Raw genomic sequence first — 20033 nt, 5'->3', positions numbered from 1 at the left:
CAACTAGCAAGACAGGAACACAACCTCACCCATTAGCAGAGAGACTGCCTAAAATCATAATAACATCACAAACACTCCAAAATACACCACCGGACGTGGTCCTGCCCACCAGAAAGACGAAATCCAGCCTCATCCACTAGAACACAGGCACCAGTTCCTTCCACCAGGAAGCCTACACAACACACTGAACCAATCTTAGCCACTGGGGGCAGAAACCAAAAACAACGGGAACTATGAACCTGCAGCCTGCAAAAAGGAGACCCCAAACACAGTAAATTAAGCAAAATAAGAAGACAGAGAAACACACAGCAGATGAAGGAGCAAGGTAAACACCCACCAGACCAAACAAATGAAGAGGAAATAGGCAGTCTACCTGAAAAAGAATTCAGAGTAATGATAGTAGAGATGATCCAATATCTTGGAAATAGAATGGAGAAAATACAAGAAATGTTTAATATGGAACTAGAAGAACTAAAGAGGAAACAATGATGAACAACACAATAAATGAAATTTAAAATTCTCTAGAAGGAATCAATAGCAGAATAACTGAGGCAGAAGAACGGATAAGTGACCTGGAAGATAAAATAGTGGAAATAACTACCACCGAGCAGAATAAAGAAAAAAGAAAAAAAATAATTGAGGACAATCTCAGAGACCTCTGGGACAACATTAAACCCACCAACATTTGAATTATAGGGGTCCCAGAAGAAGAAGAGAAAAAGAAAGAGACTGAGAAAATATTTGAAGAGATTATAGTAGAAAACTTCCCTAATATGGGAAAGGAAATAGTCAATCAAGCCCAGGAAGCACATACAGTGCCATACAGGATAAATCCAAGGAGAAACATGCCAAGACACATATTAATCAAACAATCAAAAATTAACTGCAAAGAAAAAATATTAAAAGCAGCAAGGGAAAAATAAAATACAAGGGAATCCCCATAAGGTTAGTAGCTGATCTTTCAGCAGAAACTCTGTAAGTCAGAAGGGAGTGGCAGGACTTATTTAAAGTGAGGAAAGGGAAAAACCAACAACCAAGATTACTCTACCCAGAAAGGATCTCATTCAGATTCGACGGAGAAATTAAAACCTTACAGACAAGCAAAACCTAAGGGAATTCAGCAAAACCAAACCAGCTTTGCAACAAATGCTAAAGGAGCTTCTCTAGGCATGAAACACAAGAGAAGGAAAAGACCTACAATAGGAAACCCAAAACAATTAAGAAAATGGTAATAGGCACATACATATCGATAATTACCTTAAACGGATTAAATGATCCAACCAAAAGACACAGACTGGCTGAATGGATACAAAAACAAGACCCATATATATGCTGTCTACAAGAGACCCACTTCAGACCTAGGGACACATACAGACTGAAAGTGAGGGGGTGGAAAAAGATACTCCATGTAAATGGAAATCAAAGGAAAGCTGGAGTAGCAATTCTCATATCAGACAAAATAGACTTTAAAATAAAGACTATTGCAAGAGACAAGGAAGGACACTATATAATGATCAAGGGATCAAACCTAGAAGAAGATATAACAGTTGTAAATATTTATGCACCCAACATAGGAGCACCTCAATACATAAGGCAAATGCTAAAAGCCATAAAAGGGGAAACTGACAGTAACACAATCATAGTACGGGACTTTAACACCCAACGTTCACCGATGGAGAGATCATTCAAAATTCAAATAAATAAGGAAACAGAAGCTTTAAATGATACATTAAACAAGACGGACTTAAATGATATTTATAGGACATTCGATACAAAAACAACAGAATACACTTTCCTCTCAAGTGCTCATGGAGCATTCTCCAGGATACATCATATATTGGGTCACAAATCAAGCCTTGGTAAATTTAAGAAAATTGAAATTGTATCAAGCATTTTTTCCGACCACAATGCTATGAGACTAGATATCAATTACAGGAAAAAATCTGAAAAAAATACAAATACATGGAGGCTAAACCATACACTACTAAATAACCAAGAGATCACTGAGGAAATCAAAGAGGAAATCAAAATACCTAGAAACAAATGACAATGAGAACACAACTCAAAACCTATGGGATGCAGCAAATGCAGTTCTAAGAGGGAAGTTTATAGCAATACAATCCTACCTCAAGAAACAAGAAACATCTCAAATAAAACACCTAACTTTACACCAAAAGAAATTAGAGAAAGAAGAACAAAAAACCCCCAAAGTTGGCAGAAGAAATAAAATCATAATGATCAGGTCAGAAAAAAATGAAAGGAAATGAAGGAAACAACAGCAAACATTAAAAAAAGTAAAAGCTGGTTCTTTGAGAAGATAAACTAAATTGATAAACCATTAGCCAGACTCCTCAAGAAAAAATGGAGAAGACTCAAATCAATAGAATTAGAAACGAAAAAGGAGAAGTAACTGGCAGAAATACAAAGGATCATGAGAGATTACTGCAAGCAACTATATACCAATAAAATGGACAACCTGGAAGAAACGGACAAATTCGGAGAAAAGCACAATCTTCCGAGACGGAACCAGGAAGAAATAGAAAATATAAACAGACCAATCACAAGCACTGAAATTGAAACTGTGATTTAAAATCTTCCAATAAACAAAAGCCCAGGACCAGGTAGCTTCACAGGCAAATTCTATCAAACATTTAGAGAAGAGCTAACACCCATCCTTCTCAAATTCTTCCAGATTATAGCAGAGAGAGGAACACTCCCAAACTCATTCTACAAGACCACCATTACCCTGATACCATAACCAGACAAAGATGTCACAAAAAAAGAAAACTACACGCCAATATCACTGATGGACATAGATGCAAAAATCCTCAACAAAATACTAGGAAACAGAATCCAACAGCACATTAAAAGGATCATACACCATGATCAAGTGGGGTTTACCCCAGGAATGCAAGGATTCTTCAATATATGCAAATCAACCACTGTGATACACCATATTAAAAAACTGAAGGAAAAAAACCATATGATAATCTGAATATGTGCAGAAAAAGCTTTTGAAAAAATTCAACACCCATTTATGATAAAAACTCTCCAGAAGGTAGGCAAGTAGGGAAGTTACCTCAACATAATAAAGGCCATATACGACAAACCCACGAGCAACATGGTTCTCAATGGCGAAAAACTGAAACCATTTCCACTAAGAGCAGGAACAAGATAAGGTTGTCCACTCAAACGACTATTATTCAACATAGTTTTGGAAGTTTTAGCCACAGCAACCAGAGAAGAAAAAGAAATAAAAGGAATCCAAGTTGGAAAAGAAGTAAAGCTGTCACTGTTTGCAGATGACATGATACTATACATAGAGAATCCTAAAGATGCTACCAGAAAACTACTAGAGCTAATCAATGAATTTGGTAAAGTAGCAGGATACATAATTAATGGACAGAAATCTCTTGCATTCCTATACACCAATGATGAAAAATCTGATAGAGAAATTAAGAGAACACTCCCATTTACCACTGCAACAAAAAGAATAAAATATCTAGGAATAAACCTACCTAGGGAGACAAAAGACCTGTATGCAGAAGACTATAAGACACTGATGAAAGAAATTAAAGATTGATACAAATAGATGGAGAGATATACCATGTTCTTGGATTGGAAGAATCAATATTGTAAAAATGACTATACTACCAAAAGCAATCTACAGATTCAATGCAATCCCTATCAAATTACTAATGGCATTTTCTACAGAACTAGAACAAAGAACTTCACAATTTGTATGGAGACACAAAAAACCCTGAATAGCCAAAGCAGTCTTGAGGGAAAGAAATGGAGCTGGAGGAATCAGACTCCCTGACTTCAGACTATACTACAAAGCTACAGTAATCAAGACAATATGGTACTGGCACGAAAACTGAAATGTAGATCAGTGGAACAGGGTAGAAAGCCCAGAGATAAACCCACGCACATATGGTCACCTTATATTTGATAAAGGAGGCTGGAAAATACAATGGAGAAAAGACAGCCTCTTCAATAAGTGGTGCTGGGAAAAACTGGACAGCTACATGTAAAAGAATGAAATTAGAACACTCCCTAACACCATACACAAAAATAAACTCAAAATGGATTAAAGACCTAAATATACGGCCAGACACTATAAAACTCTTAGAGGAAAGCATAGGCAGAAAAACTCTATGACATAAATCACATCAAGATCCTTTTTGACCCACATCCTAAAGAAATGGAAATAAAAACAAAAAGAAACAAATGGGACCTAATTAAACTTAAAAGCTTTTGCATAGCAAAGGAAAACATAAACAAGACGAAAAGACAACCCTCAGAATTGGAGAAAATATTTGCAAATGAAGCAACTGACATAGGATTAATCTCCAAAATTTACAAGCAGCTCATGCAGCTCAATATCAAAAAAACAAACAACCCAATCCAAAAAAGGGCAGAAGTCCTAAGCAGACATTTCTCCAAAGAAGATATACAGATTGCCAACAAACACATGAAAGAATGTTCAACATCATTAATCATTAGTGAAATGCAAATGAAAACTACAATGAGGTATCACCTCACACCGGTCAGAATGGCCATCATCAAAAAATCTACAGACAATAAATGCAGGAGAGGTTGTGGAGAAAAGGGAACCCTCTTGAACTGTTTCTGGGAATGTAAATTGATATAGCCACTGTGGAGAACAGTATGGAGGTTCCTTAAAAAACTAAAAATAGAACTACCGTACGACCCAGCAATCTCACTACTGGACATATACCCTGAGAAAACCATAATTCAAAAAGAGTCATGTACCACAATGTTCATTGCAGCACTGTTTACAATAGCCAGGACATGGAAGCAACCTAAGTACCCATCAATAGACAAATGGATAAAGAAGATGTTGCACATATACACAATGGGATATTACTCAGCTATAAATAGAAACAAAATTGAGTTATTTGTAGTGAGGTGGATGGACCTAGAGTCTGTCATACAGAGTGAAGTAAGTCAGAAAGTGAGAAACAAACACCGTATGCTAACACATATATATGGAATTTAAACCAAAAAAAAAGGCTCTGAAGAAACTAGGGGCAGGACAGGAATAAAGATGCAGATGTAGAGAATGGACTTGAGGACACGGGGATGGGGAAGGGTAAGCTGGGACGAAGTGAGAGAGTGGTATGGACATATATACACTACCAAATGTAAAATAGATAGCTAGTGGGAAGCAGCCACATAGCACAGGGAGATCAGCTCGGTGCTTTGTGTCCACCTTGAGGGGTGGGATAGGGAGGGTGGGAGGGAGACGCAAGAGGGAGGAGATATGGAGATAAATGTATATGTATAACAGATTCACTTTCACACACACAAAAAAAAAATTTTAGAAAATAAAATATTATTGTGGCCTATTTTGGTTTACATTTCTGAACAAATAATCAGACCACTGGTAGTATATTCTGCTGAATCATTTTATGCTACTTGGAACTTTTAAGTCATTTGGACAGTTTCCTATCTGGATTAGGGCCTAGGCCAAAAGTTTTGTTTTACAACTGTCAACTTATCCAATTGACATACATTCTTATGATAATTATTTCCAAAGTAATGTTTGGGTTTACTTTAGTAAGCTATTCCAAAGACCTCTGAGAAAGGAATAGGAAACAATAAACAAAAATGTTAGCTATCCTTTATAACTTGGTCAACATACATGTGTCTTTAACCTAAAAAAAAATTTGTTTGAAGTGAAATTATCAAAAACTACTCTCATGAAAAGTGTTTTGGAGAATTTAAGCAATTAGTTCAATATTAGCTAGGACTTCAACTGTATTCCAATCCCACTAATATGGATATCTCAGAAAAAAAATATTAAATTAAATCACCTGGATAATAGGCCTAACTTCATATTTCATAAATCGTCACATAAGGAATTGGAATCCTTAGGCTCCCCATGAGTCCTAGTTCAGTGGCAAAATCAATGTCTACAGGCACCATTCTTTTCCTATACAACAGTTTATGACTTGTTTCAAAATATATTAAACTGTAGATGGGCAAGGCTGTAATAGCATAGAACAAAATAAATTAATCCTCTGATAGAAGGAGACTAAATGTACTCAATGTATTTGGAAAGGTTGGCACTACCTGATAAAGTTAATTTTGTATATATCCTTCAAGTGTCCACTCTTAAACAGAGAAAGACTTGGGCACTAAGAGATATGTGCCAGAATTATTTATAGCAGTATTGTTCATAACAGTCAAAAATACTAGAAAATAAATATCTATAGGCCATAAAGTGAATAAATTTAGTGTTGTATACTTATACAATGAAGTACTAAATAATGGTGAAAATGAATGAAACGCAGCTACAAGCATCATTGTGTACGAATCTTTAAAAACTAACAGTAGATGAAAGAAACAAGTCACCAAAGCATATATACGATATGATTCCATATGTATGAATTTCAAAAATAAACAAAACATTATTTAGGGATTAACAAATATGGGACTACTATAAAGAAAAGAAAATACTTACATAAAAATTTAAGTAGCTGTTATCTTGTGATGTGGAAAGGGGTCATTGGTAAAAGATGATTGATAACAACAGAGTAGAGGAAAAAATCTCAAAAAGGCCAAAATTTATATGTTGAAACCCAAGTCCCTAGCACCTCAAAATGTGGCTGTATTTGAATATAGCACCTTTATGGAGGTGATAAGTTCAAAGGTCAGTAAGATGGGCCCTACGCCAACGTGACTGGTGTCCTTATGAGAAGGGGAAATTTGGACACACACGGACTTCAGGGATATGTGTGCAGAGAGGAAAGACCATGTGAGGACACAGCAAAAAGTCAGCCATTTGCAAGCCAAGGAAAGAAGCCTGGGGGGAAATCAAACCTGCTGACACCTTGATCTCAGACTTCCAGCTTCCAGAACTGGGAGAAAATACATTTCTGCAGTTTACACCGCTCAGTCTGTAGTATTTTGTAAAATACACAGATGTAAACAAAGATAGGAAAACTATAAAGAGCAAGAAAACAATTATACAAAATTTAAGTAGCAATTATCTCTTGGTGGGGAAGGGGGAGACACTAGTAAACATGTGATTGATAAAACACAGAATATGAAAAATCCCCCAAAGATCATGCAGCATGACAAGAGAAGTATGAAGTCCTGACTCTACAGAATAACAATATGAGGCTGGTGGAGTGGGGGAAGGCAGTCGCTGGTGGCAGGTATAAGAAGAGGAGGATAAAAGACAAAGGGCACTGGGAAAAAGACATTAAAAGGTAGGAAAACCAGGGGAGTGTGTTGTCTCTTAGAGGCAAGAAGCATGAATCGAATGGCCAAGGACGCCAAAAGATGACAACAGGGTGATGCTCATTAATTAAGTAATCAGGAGGTCACGGGGGCAAATGTTAGGGCCATTTCAACGAACTAGCAAGGGCAGAGTCTGATCAGTGTGGGCTGCAGAGTAAATGAGAGGTAAGAAAGAAGAGACCAAGTTCTGTAGATTCTGAAGAACGTGACTGTGAAGATAAGAGGCAAGCCAGGGCAGTAGCTAGCAGGGAACTTCGGACCACAGAGACTTTGTTTGTTCATTTGCTTGCCGGCTTTAAGATTAAGAGAGCCTTGAACTTGCATTTAATGACAAGAAAAATCAGTGGAGAAGAGAAGTGAAAATATACGAGGGAGAAAGCCTCATCAAAACATAAAAATGAATTCCTTCTCCAGTTAAGCACAGTTAAAATTTTAATGAACGAATTAGATTAGAATGATACACATTTGCCTTTTAAACGAATGCCAGACATCACACGCGCAATAAATAAGAGTCTTGAAAGTCCAGAAGATTGTGACAGTCTAAGTTAATTTTGTGCTTCCTATCACACTCCAGAAAACAACTTTGACTCCTATCTCCCACCATTTTTTAGCCTGTTTACAAAAATAATCTTCTATTTCTGAAGGCAAAACTAAGAGCAAGTTATTTTAATTAAATTGTGTGGGCCCTTAGGGAACATGAATTCACCAGAAAGAAGTAAAAACAAAAGCAAGCTTATGGCCAACTCCTACCACCTCTACATCTCATGGAGAAAATGAAGGTTCTCAGTGCGGAAGAGAGCAAGAGCTGCACACTCCGGGTCTTACACTGAAGTCTCATGGGCAAGATGCCAAGATGGTGCAGGGGGCAAGGAAGGGGAGTTAACAACTGAGCAGCCCATGAGGTCCCTCTCTAAGCAGCATTGCCTCAGCCCTAGACAATCAGGATGGCAATTCTGTGAGCAGGTCCCAGTGTATGGAACAGTAACTGCACAGAACAGACACTGACAGGCTGCTCAACCCAGAGGGCTTCACCTTTTGGGGGGATTTCACTGGGTGGAGGAGGACCTTTTATTGAGAACAGCCAGGCAAACACAGGCTAAGCTCCCCATGTACTAATTACCCACAGATTCTCTGAACTTATTAACCTTAATTACTCTCTGGTAATCCAAACAAGTACAGGCTTAGTCAATCTATAGCTATGTAACAAAATTGTATCATCTTTTTATAAACTTGGGAGCAAAATCATCATCTAATTCAGAGTACAGCTTATTGACTCAAAAGGAAATCCTTTCTTCAAGGTAGGATTTTATGGAGGGCCCTAATACCACTAGGAGGATTTTTACTAGGAACCATTATGTAGAGAACAGATGTATGGACACCAAGGGAGGAAAGCGTGGGGTGGAGTGGTGGTGGTGGGACGAATTGGGAGATTGGGATTGATGTATATACACTAATATGTATAAAATAGATAACTAATAAGAACCTGCTGTATAGCACAGGGAAACTCCACTTTGCTGTACAGTAGGAACTAACACATTGTAAAACAACTATACCCCAATAAATAATAATAAAAAAAGAATCATGCCAAAAAAAAAAAAGCTCAATTTGAAATGGTAAGTTCAGTTGCATAAAGATGCATGTGTGTGAACACAATTGTGGAAGGCAGAATTCTAAGATGACCCCTAATGACCCACACTCTTGTATGGGTTCTTGAGAGCAGGCAGGACATGCCACTTGATTCTAACCACTAGAATATGGCTAAGGTGATGGGATGCTACTCTTCTGATTAAATTACCTTATATGGCAAAGGTGGAAGGATTTTACTGATGTCATTAAAGCACCAAATAGAAACACTTTGTTAAATCAAAAGGGAGATTATCTTGGGCAGTCCTGGCCAAATCAGGTGAGCTATTTCAAAGAATGTCTAAAAGTTTGCAACTCCATCCTATTGGACTTAATCAAACAAGCCACCACAAATTCTACAGCTGCAAAAAAATGAATTCTGCTAACAAGCTGAGGGAGCTTGGAAACAAATCCTTCTTCAATCGAGTCTCTGATGAGAATGCAACTCAGCCACCATCTTGATTACCTCTTTTTGAGATCCTGAGCAGAGGATACAGATATACCATGCCTTGATGGCTGACCCATGGAAAGTGTGAGATGATAAATGTTTGTTGTTTTAAGCCACTAAGCTTTTGTTAATTTGTTAAACAGCAATTAAAAACTAATACAATAGCCAAATCACTTCTGGGTCTATCTTTGGCTTTGTATTAGTTAAGGTGTTAGTTATAAGCAACAGAAGTCAATGCTGGTTAACTTATTAACCAGAGGTTATATCATAGCTCACATAATCTCCAAAAGGTTTGGGGAAACCAGGCTTGCAGCCTATGCAGTTAGAAGCAATTCTCCAGATCACACAGTGGGAGTGGCCCCATGAAGATACCATGGCTGCAGCCATGGGACTGCATTGACTCCAGTTCACACTATCAGCACCACCCAAGCTAGACATGAGAGTCTACTGTTAAAGCTACTGCTGCTTTTGGAAAGCACATGTAGCCACTGACCACTGCCAGCCACAAGAGGTTCCCTGTTTTTCCAGTAATATGTTACTAGCTTCAAAATCAATGTCTGGAGTCAGCATGTCTGGGCTGTAGTGCCCAGGTCATGAGCCTAAGGTAGAGGTCCTACACTTAGTTGCAAGGATGCTTAAGAAAGCAAATATCTGGAATTCTGAGACTGCATATTAAGAGGCAGGCTCTGTTAAATAAGATGGGTATTCTCTAAAACAAGGAAATGGCCTCAGATGCTAGGAGGCCAAAATGAATGAAGTGTTTACTAAGTAAGTTATTCCCCATGCCTTCCTGTCTCCCAAAGTTTACATCATCTTCTAGTAATGCGGGACTGGAGCTCACTTTGAGTAGTTTCACAGGTTAGTTTTAGAAAATGGCCCTCTCCAAGTTCCAATCCTAAAATTATACAGTCCTGAGAACATTCAAATGAATAAAGCAATTACAACTCAGGACAGGGCAAATGTGAATCCATCCCTTTTATCAGTCAAATTATTGTCTTGTTTGCTTTTCTGCCAGTGTTAAGTCACTGCATAAGACCTGCAGTGGTTTTCATGGAATATACTTTATTAATCTGGTAAACATATTGAATATTTCCTGTCTGGAGAGGCCTGGCAGGATTCTAGGCTGAAGATACTTATCCATGACTATTTGTGATGACTATCCCATCACAAATCATCGTGGATAAATATTGAAAGTATTAACCAGCTTCCATCTGATCATACTCCCCCATTTAATTGCAGCAAAATCTCTGTTGTTTATGTACTGCCTTCGTTCCTCCTTCATTCATTTTGCTCATTTAAAGCCTTTCTTCCTGGACTCTTAGTTCCAAGCAGATCCTGACAAATAGTGGCAGGTGGGGACATACCCCACGGTTCAAACTGCACTGACACTGAATCAGACACAACAAAGAAGACTGGAAATATACCACTTATCCAACCCCGAGATAAAGCATCATAGGGAATATGTGTGTAGTATTAATTCTACTCCCAGAAGAGGTCAAGAGGGCAATGAGTTGATCCCATGGTATAGATGAAGGGTGAGAAAAAAATCCATATTGTTGTGAACAGTGTTGGTAGATTAAAGTTTAGGATATGTTCTACAGACCAAAGACTCTTTCTTCCAACGGAGCGGAGAAAAGTGGAGAGAGGAGCAAGTGGTGGTTGAGAGAGAAATGATATGCAGAGTTAGGAAGTATTTGTGAAGATGGAAAGAGAACGTATACAGTCCACAAAAAGGAAATGTCGATGTTAAAATGATTGTAATAGCATTTGACTTTTTGTAGATGCAAGAAATATGCCCCTATGAAATATATATTAGACAGAATTTGGTGCATAACAATCTCCAGGCTCCTTGGCTTTCTCACACGACTGACCCCTATAACAGTAAGAAAGAGATACGGACAAAATAAAGCTCACAGAAAAGTACAGCTTTCTACAGCAATGACCCTCTACAGCCAGGTATAGCAAGACACCTCTAACCCCAGAATATTCCACAGACCTATTTCCTTTTCTGCTTCTACTCTTGAAGCAGATGGATGATGGTGGGTGCAGATATGGGGGTGTGGCAAGAGAAGAAAGGAGTTATTGTTTGGTTGTTGGTGAGTTTGTGTGTGTGTGTGTGTGCCTAACTCAGTTGGATATATAGCCTTTAGTTGTTGCTTTGCAGTTCTCTACCTATTGGAAAATGGGTTTTGCGAGAATTTAAAATAAAAAGCAGATTTTAGCATAATTTCAAAAGGAAAAGTCATATAGTGATGACTTGGGTAGAGCCACTTGAAAATGTCATTTTGGCAGTTCAAAAAATGGCCAAATAGTGTCTACCTGTTTCTAATCCTATGTGCTGGTACCATGGAAGATGTCGGGGTGCAGAGGTGAACAAATGGAAGGAAACAGAGCCAGGGAGCATACAGCCTAATGGGAGAGATGACATTATTCAATTAACCACATAAATGAGTGTATGATTACAAACTGTAATATGTGTTTTTGAGATAAACGAAATATTTTTGAATAGTGTGTACATTTTTAAACAGGTAATAATAATATTAACATTGAAGAGTAAGATTGGAAAAGTAGAAGCCATAACTACGTGTGGCATGATTGACATGTATTACCTTACAAAATTCTCACAATATAGCTGTGAGTTCAGTACTACCACTACTCCCATTTAAAGTGGATGAAAATAAGATACAGAAAAGTACTCATTGAATATGCCTCCATGGTGCCATTAGATTGACAATTTTGTCTGATCGCACTGCTGTACCTCTAAGTGGAAAACATAATTTAGCTTGATTTCAGAAGGAAACTACTGTTTCATAATTCTGCTTCAAAAAATTGACCATTCATTTATCAATTCCAAAAATTAAGTAGCAGAAAAAAAAACCAGGGTATTATCTGGAGCTTTTTTTTCCTAATTGTTATTTATTTATTTCAGGAAAAGTACTTTTTTTTTTTAAACATCTTTATTGGAGTATAATGGCTTTACAATGTTGTGTTAGTTTCTGCTGTATAACAAAGTGAATCAGCTATACATATACATATATCCCCAAATCCCCTCACTCTTGCGTCTCCCTCTCAGCCCTCTAGGTGGTCACAAAGCACAGACCTGATCTCCCTGTGTTATGTGGCTGCTTCCCACTAGCTAGGTAATTTACATTTGGTAGTGTATATATGTCCATGCCACTCTCTCACTTCGTCCTAGCTTACCCTTCCCCCTCCCTCTGACCTCAAGTCCATTCTCTACATCTGTGTCTTTATTCCTGTCCTGCCCCTAGGTTCTTCAAAAACATTTTTTTTTAAGATTCCATATATATGTGTGAGCATATGGTATTTGTTTTTCTCTTTCTAACTTACTTCACTCTGTATGACAGACTCTAGGTCCATCCACCTCACTACAAATAACTCAATTTTGTTTCTTTTTGTAATATTCTATTGTATATATGTGCCACATCTTCTTTACCCATTCATCTGTCAGCGGACACTTAGGTTGCTTCCATGTCCTGGCTATTGTAAATGGTGCTGCAGTGAATACTGTGGTACACAATTCCTTTTGAATTATGGCATTTTCAGGGTATATGCCCAGTAGTGGGATTGCGGGACCATATGGTAGTTCTATTTTTAGTTTTTTAAGGAACCTCCATACTGTTCTCCATAGTGGCTGTATCGCTTTACGTTCCCACCAACAGGGCAACAGGGTTCCCTTTTCTCCACACCCTCTCCAGCATTTGTTTGTAGATTTTTTGAAGATGGCCATTCTGACCGGTGTGAGGTGATACCTCACTGTAGTTTTGATTTGCATTTCTCCAATGATTAGTGATGTTGAGCATCCTTTCATGTGTTTGTTGGCAATCTGTATATCTTCTTCGGAGAAATGTCTATTTAGGTCTTCTGCCCATTTTTGGATTGGGTTGTTTGTGTATTTTTATATTGAGCTGCATGAGCTGCTTGTAAATTTTAGAGATTAATCCTTTGTCAGTTGCTCTGTTTGCAAATATTTTCCCCCATTCGGATGGTTGCCTTGTTTATGGTTTCCTTTGCTGTGCAAAAGCTTTTAAGTTTCATTATGTCCCATTTGTTTATTTTTGTTTTTATTTCTATTTCTCTAGGAGGTGGGTCAAAAAGGACCTTGGTGTGATTTATGTCATCGAGTGTTCTGCCTATGTTTTGCTCTAAGAGTTTTATAGTGTCTAGCCTTACATATAGGTCTTTAACTCATTTTGAGTTTATCCTTGTGTATGTTAGGGAGTGTTCTAATTTCATTCTTTTACATGTAGCTGTCCAGTTTTCGCAGCACCACTTATTGAAGAGGATGTCTTTTCTCCATTGTATATTCTTGCCTCCTTTGTCAAAAATAAGGTGACCATATGAGCGTGGACTTATCTCTGGGCTTTCTATCCTGTTCCATTGATCTATATTTCTGTTTTTGCACCAATACCATATTGTCTTGATTACTGTAGCTTTGTAGTACAGTCTGAAATCAGGGAGCCTGATTCCTCCAGCTCCATTTTTCTTTCTTATGATTGCTTTGGCTATTTGGGGTCTTCTGTGTTTCCATACAAATTGTGAAATTTTTTGTTCTAGTTCTGTGAAAAATGCCAGTGGTAGTTTGATAGGGATTGCACTGAAATCTGTAGATTGCTGTGGGTAGTGGAGTCATTTATACAATATTGATTCTTCTACTCTAAGTACATGGTATATCTCTCCATCTGTTTGTATCATATTTAATTACTTTCATCAGTGTCTTATAGTTTTCTGCATAGAGGGATTTTGTCTCCTTAGGGAGGTTTATTCCTAGATATTTTATTCTTTTTGTTGAAATGGTAAATGGGACTGTTTCCTTAAGTTCTCTTTCAGATTCTTCATCATTAGTGTAAAGAAATGTAAGAGATTTCTGTGCATTGATTTTGTAACCTGCTACTTTACCAAATTCATTGATTAGTTCTAGTAGTTTTCTGGTAGCATCTTTAGGATTCTCTATGCATAGTGTCATGTCATCTGCAAACAATGACAGCTTTACTTCTTCTTTTCTAATTTGGATTCCTTTTATTTCTTTTTCTTCTCTGATTGCTGTGGCTAAAACTTCCAAAACTATGTTGAATAAGAGTGGTGAGAGTGTACAACCTTGTCTTCTTCCTGATCTTAGCGGAAATGGTTTCAGTTTTTCACCACTGAGAACGATATTGGCTGTGGGTTTGTCATATATGGCCTTTATTATGTTGAGGAAAGTTCCCTCTATGCCCACTTTCTGGAGGGTGTTTATCATAAATGGGTGTTGAATTTTTTCAAAAGCTTTTTCTGCACCTATTGACATTATCATATGATTTTTCTCTTTCAATTTGTTAATATGGTGTATCAGATTGATTGATTTGCGTATATTGAAGAATCCTTGCATTCCTGGGATAAACCCCACTTGATCATGGTGTATGATCCTTTTAATATGCTGTTGGAGTCTGTCTGCTAGTATTGTGCTGAGGATTTTTGCATCTATGTTCATCAGTGATATTGGCCTGTAGTTTTCTTTCTTTGTGACATATTTGTCTGGTTTTGGTATCAGGGTGTTGGTGACCTGGTAGAATGAATTTGGGAGTGTTCCTCTCTCTGCTATATTCTGGAAGAGTTTGAGAAAGATAGGTGTTAGCTCTTCTCTAAATGTTTGATAGAATTCGCCTGTGAAGCAATCTGGTCCTGGACTTTTGTTTGTTGGAAGATTTTTAATCACAGTTTCAATTTCAGTGCTTGTGATTGGTCTGTTCATATTTTCTATTTCTTCCTGGTTCCGTCTCAGAAGATTGTGCTTTTCTAAGAATTTGTCCATTTCTTCCAGGTTGTCCATTTTATTGGCATAGAGTTGCTTGTAGTAATCTCTCATGATCCTTTGTATTTCTGCCATGTCACTTGTTACTTCTCCTTTTTCAATTCTAATTCTGTTGATTTGAGTCACCTCCCTTTTTTTCTTGATGAGTCTGGCTCATGGTTTATCAATTTTGTTTATCTTCTCAAAGAACCAGCTTTTACCACTATGGAGAACAGTATGGAGGTTGCTTTAAAAACTAAAAATAGAATTACCATATGACCCAGCAATCCCACTCCTGGGGATATACCCAGAGAAAACCATAATTCGAAAAGAAACATGCTCCCCAATGTTCATTGCAGCACTATTTACAATAGCCAGGTCATGGAAGCAACCTAAATGCCCATCGACATACAAATGGATAAATAAGATGTGGTATATATATACAATGGAATATCACTCATCCATAAAAAGGAACAAAACTGGGTCACTTATAGAGACGTGGATGGATTTAGAGACTGTCATATAAACTGAAGTTCATCAGAAAGAGAAAACAAATATCGTATATTAACTCATGTATGTGGAACCTAGAAAAATGGTACAGATGAACCAGTTTGCAGAGCAGAAAGAGAGACACAGATGTAGAGAACAAACATATGGACACCAAGGGGGGATAGTGGTGGTGGTGGGCAGGGTGTGATAAATTGAGAGATTGGGACTGAAATATATACACTAATATGCATAGAATGGATAACTAATAAGAACCTGCAATGTGGGAAAGGAAATAGTTAATCAAGTCCAGGAAGCACAGAGAGTCCCATACAGGATAAATCCAAGGAGAAATACACCAAGACACATATTAATCAAACTGTCAAAAATTAAATACAAAGAAAACATATTAAAAGCAGCAAGGGAAAAACAACACATAACACACAAGGGAATCCCCATAAGGTTAACAGCTGATCTTTCAGCAGAAACTCTGCAAACCAGAAGAGACTGGCAGGACATATTTAAAGTGATGAAGGAGAAAAACCTGCAACCAAGATTACTCTACCCAGCAAGGATCTCATTCAGGTTTGATGGAGAAATTAAAACCTTTACAGACAGGCAAAAGCTGAGAGAGTTCAGCACCACCAAACCAGCTCTACAACAACTGCTAAAGGAACTTCTCTAGGCAAGAAACACAAGAGAAGGAAAAGACCTACAATAACGAACCCAAAGCAATTAAGAAAATGGGAATAGGAACATACATATCGATAATTACCTTAAATGTAAATGGATTAAATGCTCCCACCAAAAGACACAGACTGTCTGAATGGATACAAAAACAAGACCCATATATATGCTGTCTACAAGAGACCCACTTCAGACCTAGAGACTCATACAGACTGAAAATAAGGGGATGGAAAAAGATATTCCATGCAAATGGAAACCAAAAGAAAGCTGGAGTAGCAATTCTCATATCAGACAAAATAGACTTTAAAATAAAGACTATTAGAAGAGACAAAGAAGGACACTACATAATGATCAAGGGATCGCTCCAAGAAGAAGATATAACAATTGTAAATATTTATGCACCCAACATAGGAGCACCTCGATACATAAGGCAAATACTAACAGCCATAAGAGGGGAAATTGACAGTAACACAATCATAGTCAGGGAATTTAACGCCCCACTTTCACCAATGGACAGATCATCCAAAATGAAAATAAATAAGGAAACACAAGCTTTAAATGATACATTAAATAAGATGGACTAATTGATATTTACAGGACATTCCATACAAAAACAACAGAATACACATTTTTCTCAAGTGCTCATGAAACATTCTCCAGGATAGATCATATCTTGGGTCACAAATCAAGCCTTGGTAAATTTAATAAAATTGAAATTGTATCAAGTATCTTTTCCGACCACAATGCTATGAGACTAGATATCAATTACAGGAAAAGATCTGTAAAAAATACAAACACATGGAGGCTAAACAATACACTACTTAATAACGAAGTGAACCCTGAAGAAATCAAAGAGGAAATCAAAAAATACCTAGAAACAAATGACAATGAAACATGTTAAGAGTTAGAAATTATATTAGCACACATGCCTCCTCCTTCTCTGGCAAAATATTCATCAGAATGACTTAATATTCCCCTCCACCCACCATCCCACCTGTTGGGCAGTGGAAGCTCTAAGCCATTGGTCATAGTATCTATAACAAGTTGGATCTGAGTGAATGAGGAGCTTTGCACTAGACTTTGATATAGACCAAAGGGAATGTTTCTTAGTCAAGGTCAGTCTCTTATAACCATTTAACAATGGCTATATGGTTTTATATTCTAAAAGCAAGAATACTGCACTGAAGAATACCATTTGGAATTCAGAAAAGTAGAGCCAAGGATGAGGAGAGCTTTCCTTTGTTCATTTCTTACTCTTGCTGACTTACCAACAGTGAGGTGAAGTGAGAAGTGGGGACTTGGGGATGAATTTTAGGAGTGGACAGTGCAGATTCTCTGGAAAAGGGGAAGATGACGGGGACTCCAGCATGGCAGGAGCATGACAAACTTCTGCAGCAATGATTCTTGATTGGTCTTCCCTGGTTGGTGGTAGGGGTTTTGTATGTAAGGTCCAACTGGAAGTTGTTGAGTCCTTCCATATCAGACCTAAAGAGATGCCCAAGGCTTGCTTGATAATTCAACTATGCATTCCCAATGCATTGTATCCAAAGTGGCCAGGCAGGGGGCCAATAACTCTAAGAAATCTCTGTTGCTTTTAAAGAAAATGATCTTGAGAATTAAATTTTAATTACATGTTTCTTATTAAAGTATAAATCGCACTTGCATTCTTGAAGCATGCATGCCACATGCCTAATACCTAGGTTTGTTGATCAAAGGTAATATCTCACTGCTGGCCTTTCCCTTTCTCTTGCCTAGCTATTCCTAGCTACTCCCCTATGTATGCACTTGAATCTCCCATTTACCATCTTTTAAAAATTGAATGCAGTCCTCAAATAAGAATTTTTATACATAAAAGTCAAACAGTATTTGGGATACAAAATAAAGGAAGGGCTTGAAAGAGTTAAGCAAATTAAAAGGTACTCCTCTCTGTACTCAGATGTGTCCTCCCAACTGTATTATTAGGGGTATCCTTATGAAAATATAACTCCCATAGGGAACTTAAAGACAATTAAAACAACATTAGTGTTTTTCATAACTTTACAATATCTTTATGCATGTGACAAAACCTTACTAATTATTGAAAAGTTATTTGTATTAAGATTTCAGAGCAGAGAGATAATCTGTGCAATTTAGAATACTGAGCCATCGTCAGGAAGCTGGGTAACAGAACTAGAATTCCCTTGCCAGCATCTCCAGTTGCATCAGTGAACCTCAAACAGGATCCTTTGCTGGCAAATATTAGCTTATTATACTTTAAAAATAAATAAATACCTTGAGCAAATGTGCAGTGACACCAAAAATTAGTTTCCACAATCTGACTAAATATAGTGTCTGTTGGGAAAAGGCAAATGAGTTCAAGTGGGAAAAAAAATCAAGTTCTAGAATGGAAAACATATATTTCTTTAAATGGATGAAAATTTTTACTGTGATCTGAATGTAACCAACATTCAAGGCTGACTATATGGAGAGAAGAAAGACGGAGGCTTACTGGGCAATTTCCCTGATTCAGCTCAGTATCAATTTGGCAGGAGAGTACAGAACACCCCACAGTGCTCTTAGCGCATGCTAGGCATCTAAACCATAAAACTGCTTCCTCAACCCCTCTCATGAGCTATTACATGATATGCTAATCAGGCAAAGTTTTAAAGGCATATTATAGAAAATGTGGAAAGGAAGGTTTATGAGGTTTCCAGAGTGTAATAAGGGAAGTTTCAGAGATGGAAAGGTCCTTAGAAGTACAACAACTCTGTCACTGTACGGATGAAGAAACTGAGATCCAGAAAGATCAGATGTCTTGCTCAAAACCATCATCAGTGAGTGTCAGAACCCAGGGTGGAAAGTGGTCTCGGCTTTTGGGGAAATACTCTCCTCACATAACTAATACAGGTGATGCACAGCAGAGGTACATTGACAAGCGTATCAGCAAACAAACAAGCCTTCTATTATTTCTTTGAAACAGTGAATATTATGGGGATAGTGATCTGGGGACAAGGTCAGATTACTTTAGGATAACATCTGAATTCTCTAGCAGTCCCTCTATACCAGGGACCAAGAACAGATGATGCCAATCTGAGAAAAGATATTAGCCTCAGGGACAAAACCACATGAGTAAACCCTACTCAGATAACTAAGAGTTGTTTGGATTTGTAATCACCACGGGCCCATGATGAACTGGACTCCACCTAAAAGCTGATGGCAGAAAGAATTAGATTCCCTAAAGTAATGCCCACTGACTGACTAAAGTGTAAAATTACCATAGCTAAGCATCCAGGGTCATTTTCTATGCTGGTACACCCATGGCAACTCAGTAGCATTAGTGTTCATTTAGTAACAAAAGAAAGCTGGGAGCAAGTAAGTCAATTTAATTACAAAGTTTGTCAAAGGTCTGTTGAAATCCATTAAATGCAATAGGCTAGCCCAGTTGATATCTACTAGCAGAACTAGAAGATTATTTCCTCACTGCTATTGTCAGAGGGAGTAAACAGTCAAAAAGACAGTGAAGACAGTTTATGATTGAGTCCAATCACAGATGCTCACCTGAGAAAGGGCTCAGTGATGTCTGCTCATCTCCTGTGGGCTTCTGAGGAGGACTTCAACATGCAGGTGCTGCCTGTGAGGAAGAAAAGGAGAAGTTTGCCGGGATGGAGTTCCGAGTAATGACCTACTTATCACGAACAACATACATTTATTAAGCTGAAACCAATGCATTGAGAATCAAAATATGTTTCC

General features: G+C 37.7%; 1 long non-coding RNA gene across 3 annotated transcripts in view; it reads right to left on the bottom strand.

Annotated features, from left to right (window-relative positions):
• LOC137205656 (uncharacterized) overlaps nt 1-20033 on the bottom strand; it is a 734230-nt gene that overhangs the window by 537753 nt on the left and 176444 nt on the right. For all 3 annotated transcript variants that reach the window (XR_010934238.1, XR_010934237.1, XR_010934239.1), the window contains exon 3: nt 19842-19914. This is a non-coding gene — a long non-coding RNA (uncharacterized lncRNA). The remainder of the gene's footprint in view (nt 1-19841; nt 19915-20033) is intronic.

Source organism: Pseudorca crassidens, chromosome 14, assembly GCF_039906515.1.
Source record: "Pseudorca crassidens isolate mPseCra1 chromosome 14, mPseCra1.hap1, whole genome shotgun sequence".
In the NCBI taxonomy this organism is placed as follows: domain Eukaryota; kingdom Metazoa; phylum Chordata; class Mammalia; order Artiodactyla; family Delphinidae; genus Pseudorca; species Pseudorca crassidens.
Note: the sequence above shows the minus strand (reverse complement) of the source record. Positions and strands in the feature narration are given on the sequence as shown.